This window comes from Poecilia formosa, unplaced genomic scaffold (assembly GCF_000485575.1).
Source record: "Poecilia formosa unplaced genomic scaffold, Poecilia_formosa-5.1.2 Scaffold22, whole genome shotgun sequence".
Taxonomy (NCBI): domain Eukaryota; kingdom Metazoa; phylum Chordata; class Actinopteri; order Cyprinodontiformes; family Poeciliidae; genus Poecilia; species Poecilia formosa.
The window spans coordinates 1,165,639-1,177,687 of record NW_006799961.1 but is presented as its reverse complement, the minus strand read 5'-3'; the positions used below and the strand labels follow the sequence as shown (position 1 = coordinate 1,177,687).

General features: G+C 37.7%; 1 protein-coding gene across 1 annotated transcript in view; it reads left to right on the top strand.

The window, feature by feature from the left end:
* The window catches only part of cntnap2a (contactin associated protein 2a), a 285,382-nt gene that overhangs the window by 225,640 nt on the left and 47,693 nt on the right, over nt 1-12,049 (top strand). The gene's annotated exons all lie outside the window — the stretch shown is intronic.

Sequence of the window (12,049 nt, the reverse complement as noted above, 5' to 3'; positions counted from 1 at the left end):
CTAATTTTATGAAAATTGTCAGCAACTATATTGTCTTGACTGGGCAAACAGCATGCGATTATAAAAAACATAGTTTAACTCAATGAGTGCCAAACACATGGTTTTGGTTTTTAGTAGCAGAATATGTTACATTTTTTTCAAATATTACATCCTATAGTAAACATCTGACATCATCACTGCTGAAGTTGCCAAGTGTCTAATTGAGAAGAACTAAAAGGTTTGTCTTGATCAGATTAAGAAAATGCTAGAGTTACTTTTTACTTTGAGGTACTGCCTGACTTGATTGTTTTAAATGAGTTTAAAACCTGTAGTTAAACACAGGAGCTATTTCAAAAAAGAAAATACATGCACATAAAGTTCCAGAGGCGGTGTGTTTACTGCGTTAGTTAAGGCAGAATAATTAATGGAACTGTGGCATTTACACACCGTGTTGTATTTCATTTTGCTTGAGCAAATCAAATCATGCGGTGTTAAATGTAGCAAATTGTAAAAGCCGCTACTTTGTGTTTCCCAGTCATTTCTTGGCAGAACCATTACCTGCTACTTTAATCCCACTGCAAATTAGAGGTGGGTTGAGCAGCGACTGTGTCATTCTAACTTGATCTGCTCCTCTGTGTTAAATGAATCTGAGTTTAGGAATTTAGAAACTGAGACCAGTAGTGACACACTAGTAAAACAATGTAAAAATATGTCTACACGTCTGAATAACGTTTCTGGAGCATGCTGGATATTAGAGGAAAGTCTTCTGTTTGCAGTCAGTACCTAATTTCACGAAGCGGGGGGATAAAAAACATAGTGATGCAGATCTCAGCACTCTTTCCTTGTCACGTAATGTAACAGGCACAGGTATGATGTCTCCAAGCAATCTGTTAAACTTTTTTTTGTATGTAGATTTTTGCTTTTATCCTATCTCTAGGAAACACCATTTTCATTCAAAATTCTTATCAGCTTATCAATATTAGAGGATGCAACTGAGCGTGTGTCTGTGCAGAGGGCTGTGCACTGCTGAGCGTGCCGCCTGCTCAGAGATTTTAACCTGGTGCAGCTTAATCCACCATGAGCACAGCCCATTCTGCTCTCTGTTTGTAAGAAGATTAATTTTATTCCTATAACCCATGATGGTTTTGTATGAATTTGTCTTCCAGATCGGCTTTCTTGTATGAAATTACAAACTCTCCCACAACAAATACAGGCTGGAAAATGTAGAAAAACCAACTTTAAATGAAACAATTTCTTCCGACCTACTACGCCTTCCTCTTTGAAAGATTGAAAGAAGAAATTAGCACTGATTGAGTATTATTGCATGTAGCTGCTTCATATTTAGTAACTCTAATAGTATGGACAAAGGACAAGGGGTTAATTATAATTAAATCCAATACTGACCTGGTATATTCTATTCTTTTAAATTGCTGAGAGCACATTACTTATGCATTTGACTCTTTCTAAGTGTTAATTTTATGTTGTAACTTAAGACTGAAGTCAGGGATGGAAAGACAGGCATGTTGGGTACTGAAATTGTTGCCAATTGTAAAATAATGCATGTATGTTAGTCATATCTAAAACCTAAAATAATGCCTTATCTGCTCTCAGGAGCAATCTTAAACCTTTTTCAGACCTTGACGTTTCTTCTTTTGTCAGGAGTCTCATGACACTGACACGTAGTAAGGAATTCCTCTTTCAGGGCGTTTTCTTACCTGATAGTCTTGTAGACTCGGTTAAGTTGAGGACCAAGATTTCAGTGCGTTACGTTTTCAGTCAGCGTGATTCACGTTCACAAATGAACCAAACCCTTTGAAAAACCTGTTTGCTCCCTGGTCCTGTGGTAGCTCTGCACCAAAACAATAATAAAAAATAAAAAAAAACGCTTTGTTAAAGTGCACGTAAATGTCTGGTAAGATGGTAAGATATACTGACATAGAAGTTGTGAATTATTCAAATCAGCTGCTTAGTGAGACCTTTTTGTATGAAGCCAAAGAAATTGAAGTATGAGATGCAAATCCGTTATAAGAGAGTAATAATATTTTAATTGGCGTTTTGCCAGTGAAACGTAGGCATCACAAGGCTGCAGCCTTGGAATATGACTGGCAAGGCCAGTTGTGTTTTAAACTCTCTAATGACAGAAGCTGCACAAGGACGTAGAGTGACCCCTGATTGAAAGGCTGCTAATCCTGCTACCAGAATCTGCACAGCACCCAGGACACAGAAATGCTGCTTTTAGTATCACAGCAAAACCACTATGTGTAATGGGTGTGGAGTTGATTCACCCAGAACACCTTTCCAAGACCCTCCTGAAAGCATCCATATTTTCCATACTTATATTTATGTTTTGGTGCAGCCTTCACTTTGGGAGGCGTCTCAGTTGTAGGATATTTTATCTAGTTTTCTTGTGCAACTATAAAGTGAACTATAAAGCTTTCTGCAATGTTTTCAAAAGTTTAGCTTTTGTTGACTGCACTGTTAATGGTTTGACAATTTATTTAATAAAAGATAAGGAAAGAAAACCAACGTACCCCTGTTACTCCGAGGATTGCACGTCAGTGCGAAAATAGCATTGCTCACACTCTCAGTGCAAATTATTCAGAGTAATTCTTGCCTCACTTTTGTTTGCAGAGAAATATTTCTATCTATGTGTGTTTGGCAGGGTAGTGATCACAAGTAGGTAATTATACTCTCTGAATATTTCCCACAAACTCCTAACTGACCATTCATCTGCCACATCATTATAGTCTGCTCAAGTTCATGTAGAAGCCATTTTTCTTTTCCCCTTTTCTGATTTCAATCCTGCAGAAAGCTCACACTGACTGAGATGTAGATGAAACACTTTTGTTTCTCCTCTCCTTGTAATCAGTGATGACATTCTTCTCTCTGCTAGACTTTGTGTCAGCTGGAAGACACTCAGAGTTCCTTCAGAGCTGTGGTATTGATCAGTTTCTCACCAAACACGGGTTGTTTTACTGTGTCTTGAAGCTTCTTAAAGTTTTCATGGTGTTTCAGAGTCTTTCGGGAGCAGCCTACTGAAAAGTTTCTGATCTTCTATTTAACCCCCCGCCTTTAAAAATCCATCAGCTGGTGGTGGAAATTGTATTATAGGTATATGAGCTACACTTCTAGAGAAATAACAAATTAATCGGTGTAACTTACTGTCATTTTGTTTTAAAATGAGACCGTTTCTCTTTGAAATAATTCAACAGATGAGCGTCTGAAGTTCAAAACACAAATGGATTAAAATGAAAAAAAAAAAACACAAAACAGACAAAATATAAAATCTGTCCTGTGGTATGAACTGCATTACCTTGACAGCTGTTCAACATTTTAACACTGTGGAGACGCATTCCTGCAGCAGCTCTGAAACAATTTAGAACTGAGGTATAAACACATACAATAAGCTTTTCAGCTCAAATCACTATTTTCTGCAAAAACCTTCCTATAGGTGCGGTATTGCTTCATCATATTCTTCATTCGGATCACCACATTGTTACCTTGGATTCTGAGTTATTTAACTTCCTCTCTATACATCATTTTATAATTCCTACAAAGAGTCCCAATACTATGACATCATGTGTACAATTATTGATTAGATTATCTAAATATGGAAACACACAATTTGTGTCAACTGTGTGAAAAGCAACCAAGCGCACAACCTTGAGAGGTCCCAGTGGTCCCGCCTGATGGAGTTGGAGATGTTTAATGTGGGCTGACTGTTGACAGAGATTCCCAAATCAATTGACAAGTGGCAGCGTTCAGACCAAGCAGAAGATTTTTTTTTTTTCTTGTAGTCTCTGGGAAATTATGAAACTCAACGCCGCAGCTCTCATAACAAAGGGGATGTTTGTTTTCAGTAAATGTGTTTTTAATGTGAGCAACAGCATTTGTGCCAAGTTAACGTGTAGTTTAAAGAGACTAATGCGTGTCAGATTGGAAAAATGTCAATATCCTTTCTCACAAAAACAAATATTTCTTTGAGGCGTCCACCGTCAAATGAGACATTTTTGCCTTTTTTGTGAAGCCACGCTGAAAGCTGTTAAGAGCTTACAAGGTACTCTTTTTTTATTGTTATTATTATTCACCATGTAATGGACTGGTTGTAAATGTTCTTTTATGCTTCTGGATCGTAAACTCAACCCAAAACTTTCTGCAACTATACAGTAAAAGGCAAAAGCATGTTTTCCTGCATATGCAGCCCACCTAATTTTATTCATATTTTGAAATGTATTGGCCACACACACACACACACACACACACACACACCCCCACACACACATTTGGCTTTACTCTCCATTTTGTTTTGTTGTTTTTTCCACATACAAAAGGAAAGCAAAAAAAAAGAGCAATACAACTCTATTTCCACTCTATTTCTACTATTTAGCATATTCCAAGGGGGAGTAATATCCTTTAAAGAAAAAAAAAGAACCATGAATCTTTAGTACCAGCCGTGTTCAATGCAATAATGCTTCATAAAGAAGTCCATTGGTTGCTCATTTTTCACACTGCTAGGGATAATGGGATAGAGCCATGCCTATAGCGGAAAGGTTCTGCGTTTAAAAGAATGTAGCCTACTGTAGATATGGCTTTTCTTTTTTTTTTTTTCTTTAATTCTTCACTCATTTCTGTCTTGATCAGTCGCTTTACCCATTCATTCAGGAGACAGGAAGTGGCCTGGTTCTGTCAAGGTTGCCCAACATGACAGACCACCTGCCGCTCCTCCTCCCTGGTGTCGCACTGATTATGGTCCCCTCATCAACAACCTGGTGCCAGTCTCACTAATGTCCCTTCATCACAGAGCTGCCAACAATCCAACAAACAATGATTTAATGACCCATGATGTCACATCTGTTTGTGTGTGTAGGAGTGTATCGTATAGTAATGTGGCAAACGCAATTATAAAAGATGAATCTTTCTGTCCCTCAGAGGAAGCCGTGTTCTCTTTGTCTTACTTAGTCACCCCTGTATGAGTCTTTGTGTGTAACAGATGAACGGAGTCATCCGCTTTCATACCGAGTGACCAAATTAACAAAGTTTTCCATGAGGATGACTTTTTTTTTTCTTTTTCTTTTTTTTTTTTCTTTTTCCCATGGTCCTGGCAGAGACACTGAAGCATACATTATACATTGGTCCATTAAGGCATATTAAACATATATTAAAAATTTCACACGTGAATAGGTATTTCTTTGATGATTGATGCTTTAAATACTGTGGATGGAGCTCTGTCTCAATAAGAGCAATGACGATTGGCTGCTGCTGTAATGGGTTTTCATATGTAAATGACTAATGTCTTGCGCAGACAGGGAACGTTTCAGCGAGGTGGCCTGTGTGTCTTTGTTCTTGTCTCTTTTTGTGAGTTGCAGCCTTAAGAGAGGAACTATTTTCTGTGCATCAGCGTGTGCATGTGTGTGCCTGTGCATGCCGCAGCATTAATGAATCCCATCTTCCAGGCTGGTTTAATGGTCACGGGCAAACGAAGAGAAATTAGTTTCCTTTATTGACGTTGAAAGGGTTTGGACATTTTAATTGATAGAAATGTAAGGAAAAATACATAAAAAGGCAGCAAATGGAGCCAAGCAGCCTTTAAATATTGTGCCATAATGATGATGTGAATATGCTTCAAGATATTTCCAACATTGCAAATGACCACAAGTGAAAGCATACTTTGGGGTCACTGATAAAAAGTCAGAGGTAATTAGATGTACTGTAATTAATATTAATCCAACAATGTGTTCCAATAACTTAAAAACATGGAGGTCAATTATTTTAAATTTGTATTTAATCAAGAGTGATACTAGTAAACTAAGAATGAGTCTGTTATGAAATAAATAAAACGGAGTCATGATTGTACACTATTAGCATAATGAGTTTAAGAATTTGGACAAAAGAGCAAAAGAGACGTCTTACCTCACAGTGAAAGAGAAATGCTTTTAACCAGAACTGCATTGTGCTATAAACGCATCTGTTAACTGCATCTAAAAACGGTAGAAACACAACATACAGATCAAGCTTGTCATGTTGAATTGCTTGTGGTTTACGCATAAGGATGCAAACATTTGATTTTTATTGCTTTCGGGGAAATTGTGTATGTGTATTCATAACTTAAACGCAATTGCTTTGAAAACTGGAAAAGAATGTTAAGCTAAAACGTTTAGCCACATCTCAGTCTTCAGTGACGCACTAAAAAAGGCAACATTGACATCACAAAACAAGTTGAAAACCAGAGCAGAAGTGATGCGATTTGAAGAGCGGCAGAAGCTACCAGTTGTAATGTTTCTGGATAAGAAACGGAGGGGAAGAGGAGAATTTGCTTGTAAATAAGAAGTGAAGCTGACAGTAATCTCCGCTTCTTTAATCACGGTCATTATATGTATTTTCTCCTTTTGATAAGAGCGGAGGCAGAGCACCAGGGGCATCCAAATTAGTGCAGAGTCGCATCCGAGCAGACCTGCTGATAATTAAGAAGCTGTCATTTTGAGGTGACACACACAGCTTGTTTTTAACAGTTACATAGCAAGCCATATGCTGCATGTCTAAACCTGATTACCTGTTCAGGTATTCAAGAGGCAGTGTGTTCAACTCTGATCAAAACATGTCTGCTTTAAGACATCTGTAAGAAAAAAAAACACACTTTCACTGGAACACCTTAGGGGTTTAAGGTGAATGTTGTTCAGCTCTTAAGAAGCTGCCAAGTAGAAAACATAACAAAATCCCACTTTTGAATGAAACGTATATGGAAACATATATATTTGTTCTCAAAGACGATAAATCAAGAACTGTACTGAACTAATTCTGTAGCAGTGAGTACAATCGAGATACATACAAGCTACAGTACATAAAGTAAATTAAGAAAAACATTTTGGTGGCAAAGCGCTTCCCGCTTTAAAGTGGTGGAGACTGCTGAATTTATCAATCCGGCTTACTCTCAGTGACTTATCAGTCTGCTCTTAGTCTGGACGAGTGGAGCAAGCTGTGGGATTTTACATTCGACTGTCAGTTGTGCGGATTCAAAGCAGATGATACAGTCCAGTGCTTCAACAGTGTTCTGAAGTGGGTGCAACATTTCGGAGCTTTCTTTGAAGGATCTGAGCCATTGCTAAAATGAAAGATCAGGCTGAAGTAGTGCTTCAAAATAAGTTGCTTGTTTGGTAAAACTCTGGATATAACTGTGTGGATTTGCAATGCAGTGACCAGTCCATTATCCGATTAACATAATTGAATTTGCAGTAAAACATGAATAAATTAGCATTTTGTCACTGGACATTATTGTGTGTTGAATGCTAAAAGTGCCACCTATTGAAGATTATAGGAAATCTTAATCTTAACTCATTCAAAATCCCAATTATTTTGTATCTCGTTGTGCTCAATGATCTACAAATGTTTTGTTTGTATAATCATTTTAAAGAACTGCACAAGTTTCTATTGATAAGCATAACTAGGAGCATAAACATAGAGACAGTTTGCAATCTGCTCTGTGCTCAGATATTCTTCAAATGATAATTACGTCCTATAAGTAGGACACATTTTCAATGAGAAACAATTTTAGTTTCTAATAGTCTAATTGTGTAAAAAACTTAATCTCTGCTTTATATACATAAGTTTCATTTTTACTAGCATATTAATATTTCTTTTGTATACTATATGTATATAGCTGAGTTGACAATAAAGCTCTGCTTGACTTGATGTCTCTCAAAGATTTTCTGGTGAAAGTAACATGTGGTGAAACTCGCGAGGTCACAAAGGTCAAAGCTGTTCAAAAAGCTCTGCTCATCTTTTTGCTTTTTCCATTTTCTTATAGCTGTGATAATTGAGAGGCAATGCTTTCATGGTATTGATTAATCTGAGTAGGTTAGATTTCCAGCACAAGTAACCATGGTGATGAACCTCAGTGTGGCCAGTTCTAGACAGGGGGGGCAATAGGTGCCAGTGCCCCTGTGGAACTGGTCCTGATCCCTGTAGTGAAGTGTTACTACTAAATCAATTTCTTATGTTGACACACAAAACCCGATTTTACCGTCCTATATTTTTACTTTAATGATGAATTTAAAACAATTAAGGTTTTGCACTTTTAGCCTGACGTGTCGATAAAGCAGCAAACTTATTGTGTAGAAATGCAGTATCCTCTAAGATGGATAGATTTTTCTCATTTGTTTAACTTGTGTAAAATTCGACTGTCTGAGTAGCAGTTAGCCTTCCAGCATTCTGTCATCAGATTTCCACAGACTTGCCAAAAATATCACATCTTACCTTTCCAGGTAAAAGAACTGTAACTTATAAAAACCTTACAGAACACCTCTTCAAAAACCCTCTATGCTATCCCTTTATGACTAAAGATGTGTGAAGAATAAGGAGTGCATTGAGTTTACTTTTGTTTCTGCCATAAATTCTTGAACCTGGAGAGTAGAGGCACTCAAGGTTGCACCTACAGATGGAAATACAGCTTCACAGGAGGCATTAAGCTCAGCTCTAATCCACTGTCTAGCTCATCTTTATTTCACTTTTCAGACTTAAGCTACCATTTGGGAGTATTCCTTAACAACAGAGTGACATTCATGATTTATGTATAACTTTTCAATCTTAGATTATTAACCCGTAATGAGTTATAGGCTATCTGTCTTTCTTTCACTATAAAAGTATTGCTTTATAACTTTAATATTAGCACCTGATCTCAGCTGTCCTGCTCTGTCATTTATCATCGTTACTGTACTTCCATATCCCGTTCTTTATGTTGCTTCACATATCATCAGCTATGAGCCCTACTAATCAAATTCACAGTATATGACAAGAAGCAATAATCAGCCGGTGGAACAAATCGAAAATGCTTTACTGTCAACGCTCCGGCGCAGACAAACGTGCGTAAATCTTTTGACTGCAGTAAGGTGCGCGTCCTAATCCTGGCCTGACTTTGCCGTTTCATGTTTACCTGAGAAGAGTCGCAAATCGCATTACAGCTGTGTTCATTCATCACTCCTGACAAAACGTATTTTACTGATTGTTTCAATGATGTATTGTCTCTCATATTTTTTTTGCTTCTTTTTATAGCTAGAAGGTTCAATAAATGTAACCTGCTCTTGCATCTCTTATGAAAAGCTTAATTCAATCTGAACAATCCTACCTGATTGAATGGAACGAATCTATCTCAAACTTACTCAGTCATATATAATTATGAAAATTACAGATACTACATCTATTCACAGATTACTGAAATTGCTGTGAAGAAGATATGTGAAGTAAGGGGTCTCAGTTCTCTTTGCGTTAAGTAATTTCTCCATTGGTGCAACTTTGAGCTCTGAGAGTTTAGCGCTAAAAATGTACGACAAGCAACTTAATTACAAAGAAAGATTGATAAGGGTCTCAAATGACAGGCACAAACTAATTACGTGAGCATTCAAATGCTACATTTACCCTGCATATACCATACCCAGACCATAAAATGACAGGCCACAGATGGCTCAATTACACAAATGAGATGAAAAACAGGTCTCAGTGGAAATTAAAAAATGATTGAGGAAGAATGCTTGACGTGCCAGCGTTGAGCGCTTTGCCGAACTATACATAGGTTTGAATGTTTTCAACAGCCCTTCCTGAGCCGTGCCCTTAGGGGCACCTTGCATAGACGAGACTATTCTTAGTACTTTGATGAATTCTTTCTGAAGCATCTTATGAAGTATGTGGCGTGAAAAAAATAAGAAGTAATTGAAAAAGTTAGATTAGATGCCATGATGCTTGTTTCTTTTCTTTTTCGACAAAAATAAAAGGGAAATTAATTTCCAACAACATGCTAAAGAATTGGTGTGAAGCACAAACATGTTAAAAAATATTTATTCTGCTTTTGCTTTTGTTGTCACACGTATTTGTTCCAAGTGACGTAAGAAATGTTAATATCAAAAGGGAGGTTTTAAATTGACAATGACGCCTCAACACGCACACTGACACATAATCAGAAACAAACACTGTAGTTCCAGAATTCAATTTAGCAACAAGACGTAGGCTAAAAGAGCTTAAATTGAATATATTACACCTCAATCTAAAGAAAGATAAATTTCTAAGCCTTTGAGACTCCAGGAAGTAGTACAGAGAGCCGTCGTTTCCTGATAAACTTCCCACATTTACTCCAATTGTGCTCTGACAACAGTTTGTGGCCTTAAGCTCAACTCCATGTAGCAGGATAGCGAGCTTGAAGCACACCAAGAAGTTCACCGCTGAATGGCTCAAACAAAATAAAAAAGTTTTTTAAGTGGCCAAATTAAAGTGGAAGCTGAATCCAACTGTGACGAGGGCTTCTAGTGGGCCGAATCATGCCTGAAAACCCTCCAGTACGTCTCAATTAAAGCAAACAACAGCGGACCAGGATTTCTCCAGTCATTACCATCTTTGGCAAATGTTCGATGACAGTTGTTCCCGCTGAGAAACCTGTCTCAGTTTTAAAGGGCAATTATAAGTTGTATACATTTTGCCTCATAAATTTAAATTTTAATACATCTCTTTGTATTTTCTCAGTTGTCTTTGACTGACATTAAAAAGTCTTTTGCCATCTGAGAAAGTTTAATCAATACCAGAAGAAATCTTTAGAGGAGCAAACGAATGTTTTTTTTTCGCATCGCCGCAGCGACAGCCTCTCAAGCTCTCCAGCCGAGTACAGTATTTGTAATTCTAATGTGATAGCTCGTGTACTTAATTTTGCCAGCCGTAGTTTGTCTGCTTTAAAGTGTCCATGGTAATGACCTGCGCCGGGTGCAGTCAGTCATCCTTACCATCTGTTGGCGCTGGCATGTGACCCATCTGGTCAAGCCCAAACAGATGAATCATCCACTTGGCTTCCAGACCCTGACTTCACCTCGAACTTTATTTCACATTGTGTCATTCTCCACAGTTCACTGGGCTGGGGTTTTGTCTTTTGATACAGGTCCCTTTCTGCCCGAGGTCAGCAGCTGTTTTCAGTGTTTGTGTAACACGGGGCTTCGCTTAATGACTCTGGGGATCAAAGAAAACAACAGAGAACCGTGGTGTTCATTAGGTGGTGAGCAGGAACGGATGTTGCTCCCGTACTCTTGGGCACAATCAGAGCCGTCTGTGTCAGAATGTGTGAAGGAGGAAAGTGTGTTGGTATTTTGTTCGTGAGTGATGGTAAGACAGCAAGAGATGAATGGATAGATTAGGAGTCTGTTCTCTGGTCTGTTTTGGTGAAGAAAAAGTACAAATTTTTAAAACCTCACCTTAGCTCATGATTTATAGATCCTGACTGAAAGAAAGCAACTGAAATCAGAGCACAACACTTTGCAAATGTGGCTAAATGAGTTTGGATTTGTTCAGTAACATGGATGTATGTTTATTCTTACCCAAATTTATATCCTGGAACCTCTGTGATTTTCCATTCATTGCTTGGGCTTTACACAGTTTGTTGGGATTTTTTTGTTGTTTGTTTTATCTCTCAAAAGAAAGGTTTTGAGTCCTCAAAGTATCCACACACACACATCCTTGTAAAATAAAATATCTGTTTTTGCAGTAAGGCGTGCCTTTAATAAGGGCTGCTTTTAACAATTGATCAGTCAGACACACAAATTGAAGGTAAAACTCAGACTATAATGAACAAGCCTCAAATAGCCGAAGGGCACCCAGAAAAAAAAAGATTTGACCAAAGGAAATTTCATGTTTCGCATTACCTTGAGAAACAATTACTAGAAATGGGTTTATAAAACAGTAGGCACCATCAATAGGTTCTTTTTCAAAGCTAATTTTTGTTTGTGACGTATATCTCATTGCCATACATCAGAGAAATCAAAGAAGCCCAATTACTTTTTAAGATTTTATCAGTGAAAATTGACATGCCTGCCATTAAAAGCTCGTTTTCTCCTGTCAGTGTGGCGTTCAGTTTACAAAGCCTTACTTTGTATGATGGATATTTGGAATCATATTTAACAAGCTAATATTTATCTCTTTTTTCCCAAAGTGTTTAAGAAATTTGTTTGGTAAATATTTCAATATGGGAGGGATGAATGCGCCGCAGTGCCTGGCCAAACAGTTGCATCTGTGATTCTGGCACCAGAGCAGTCGGAGGTTCATCATT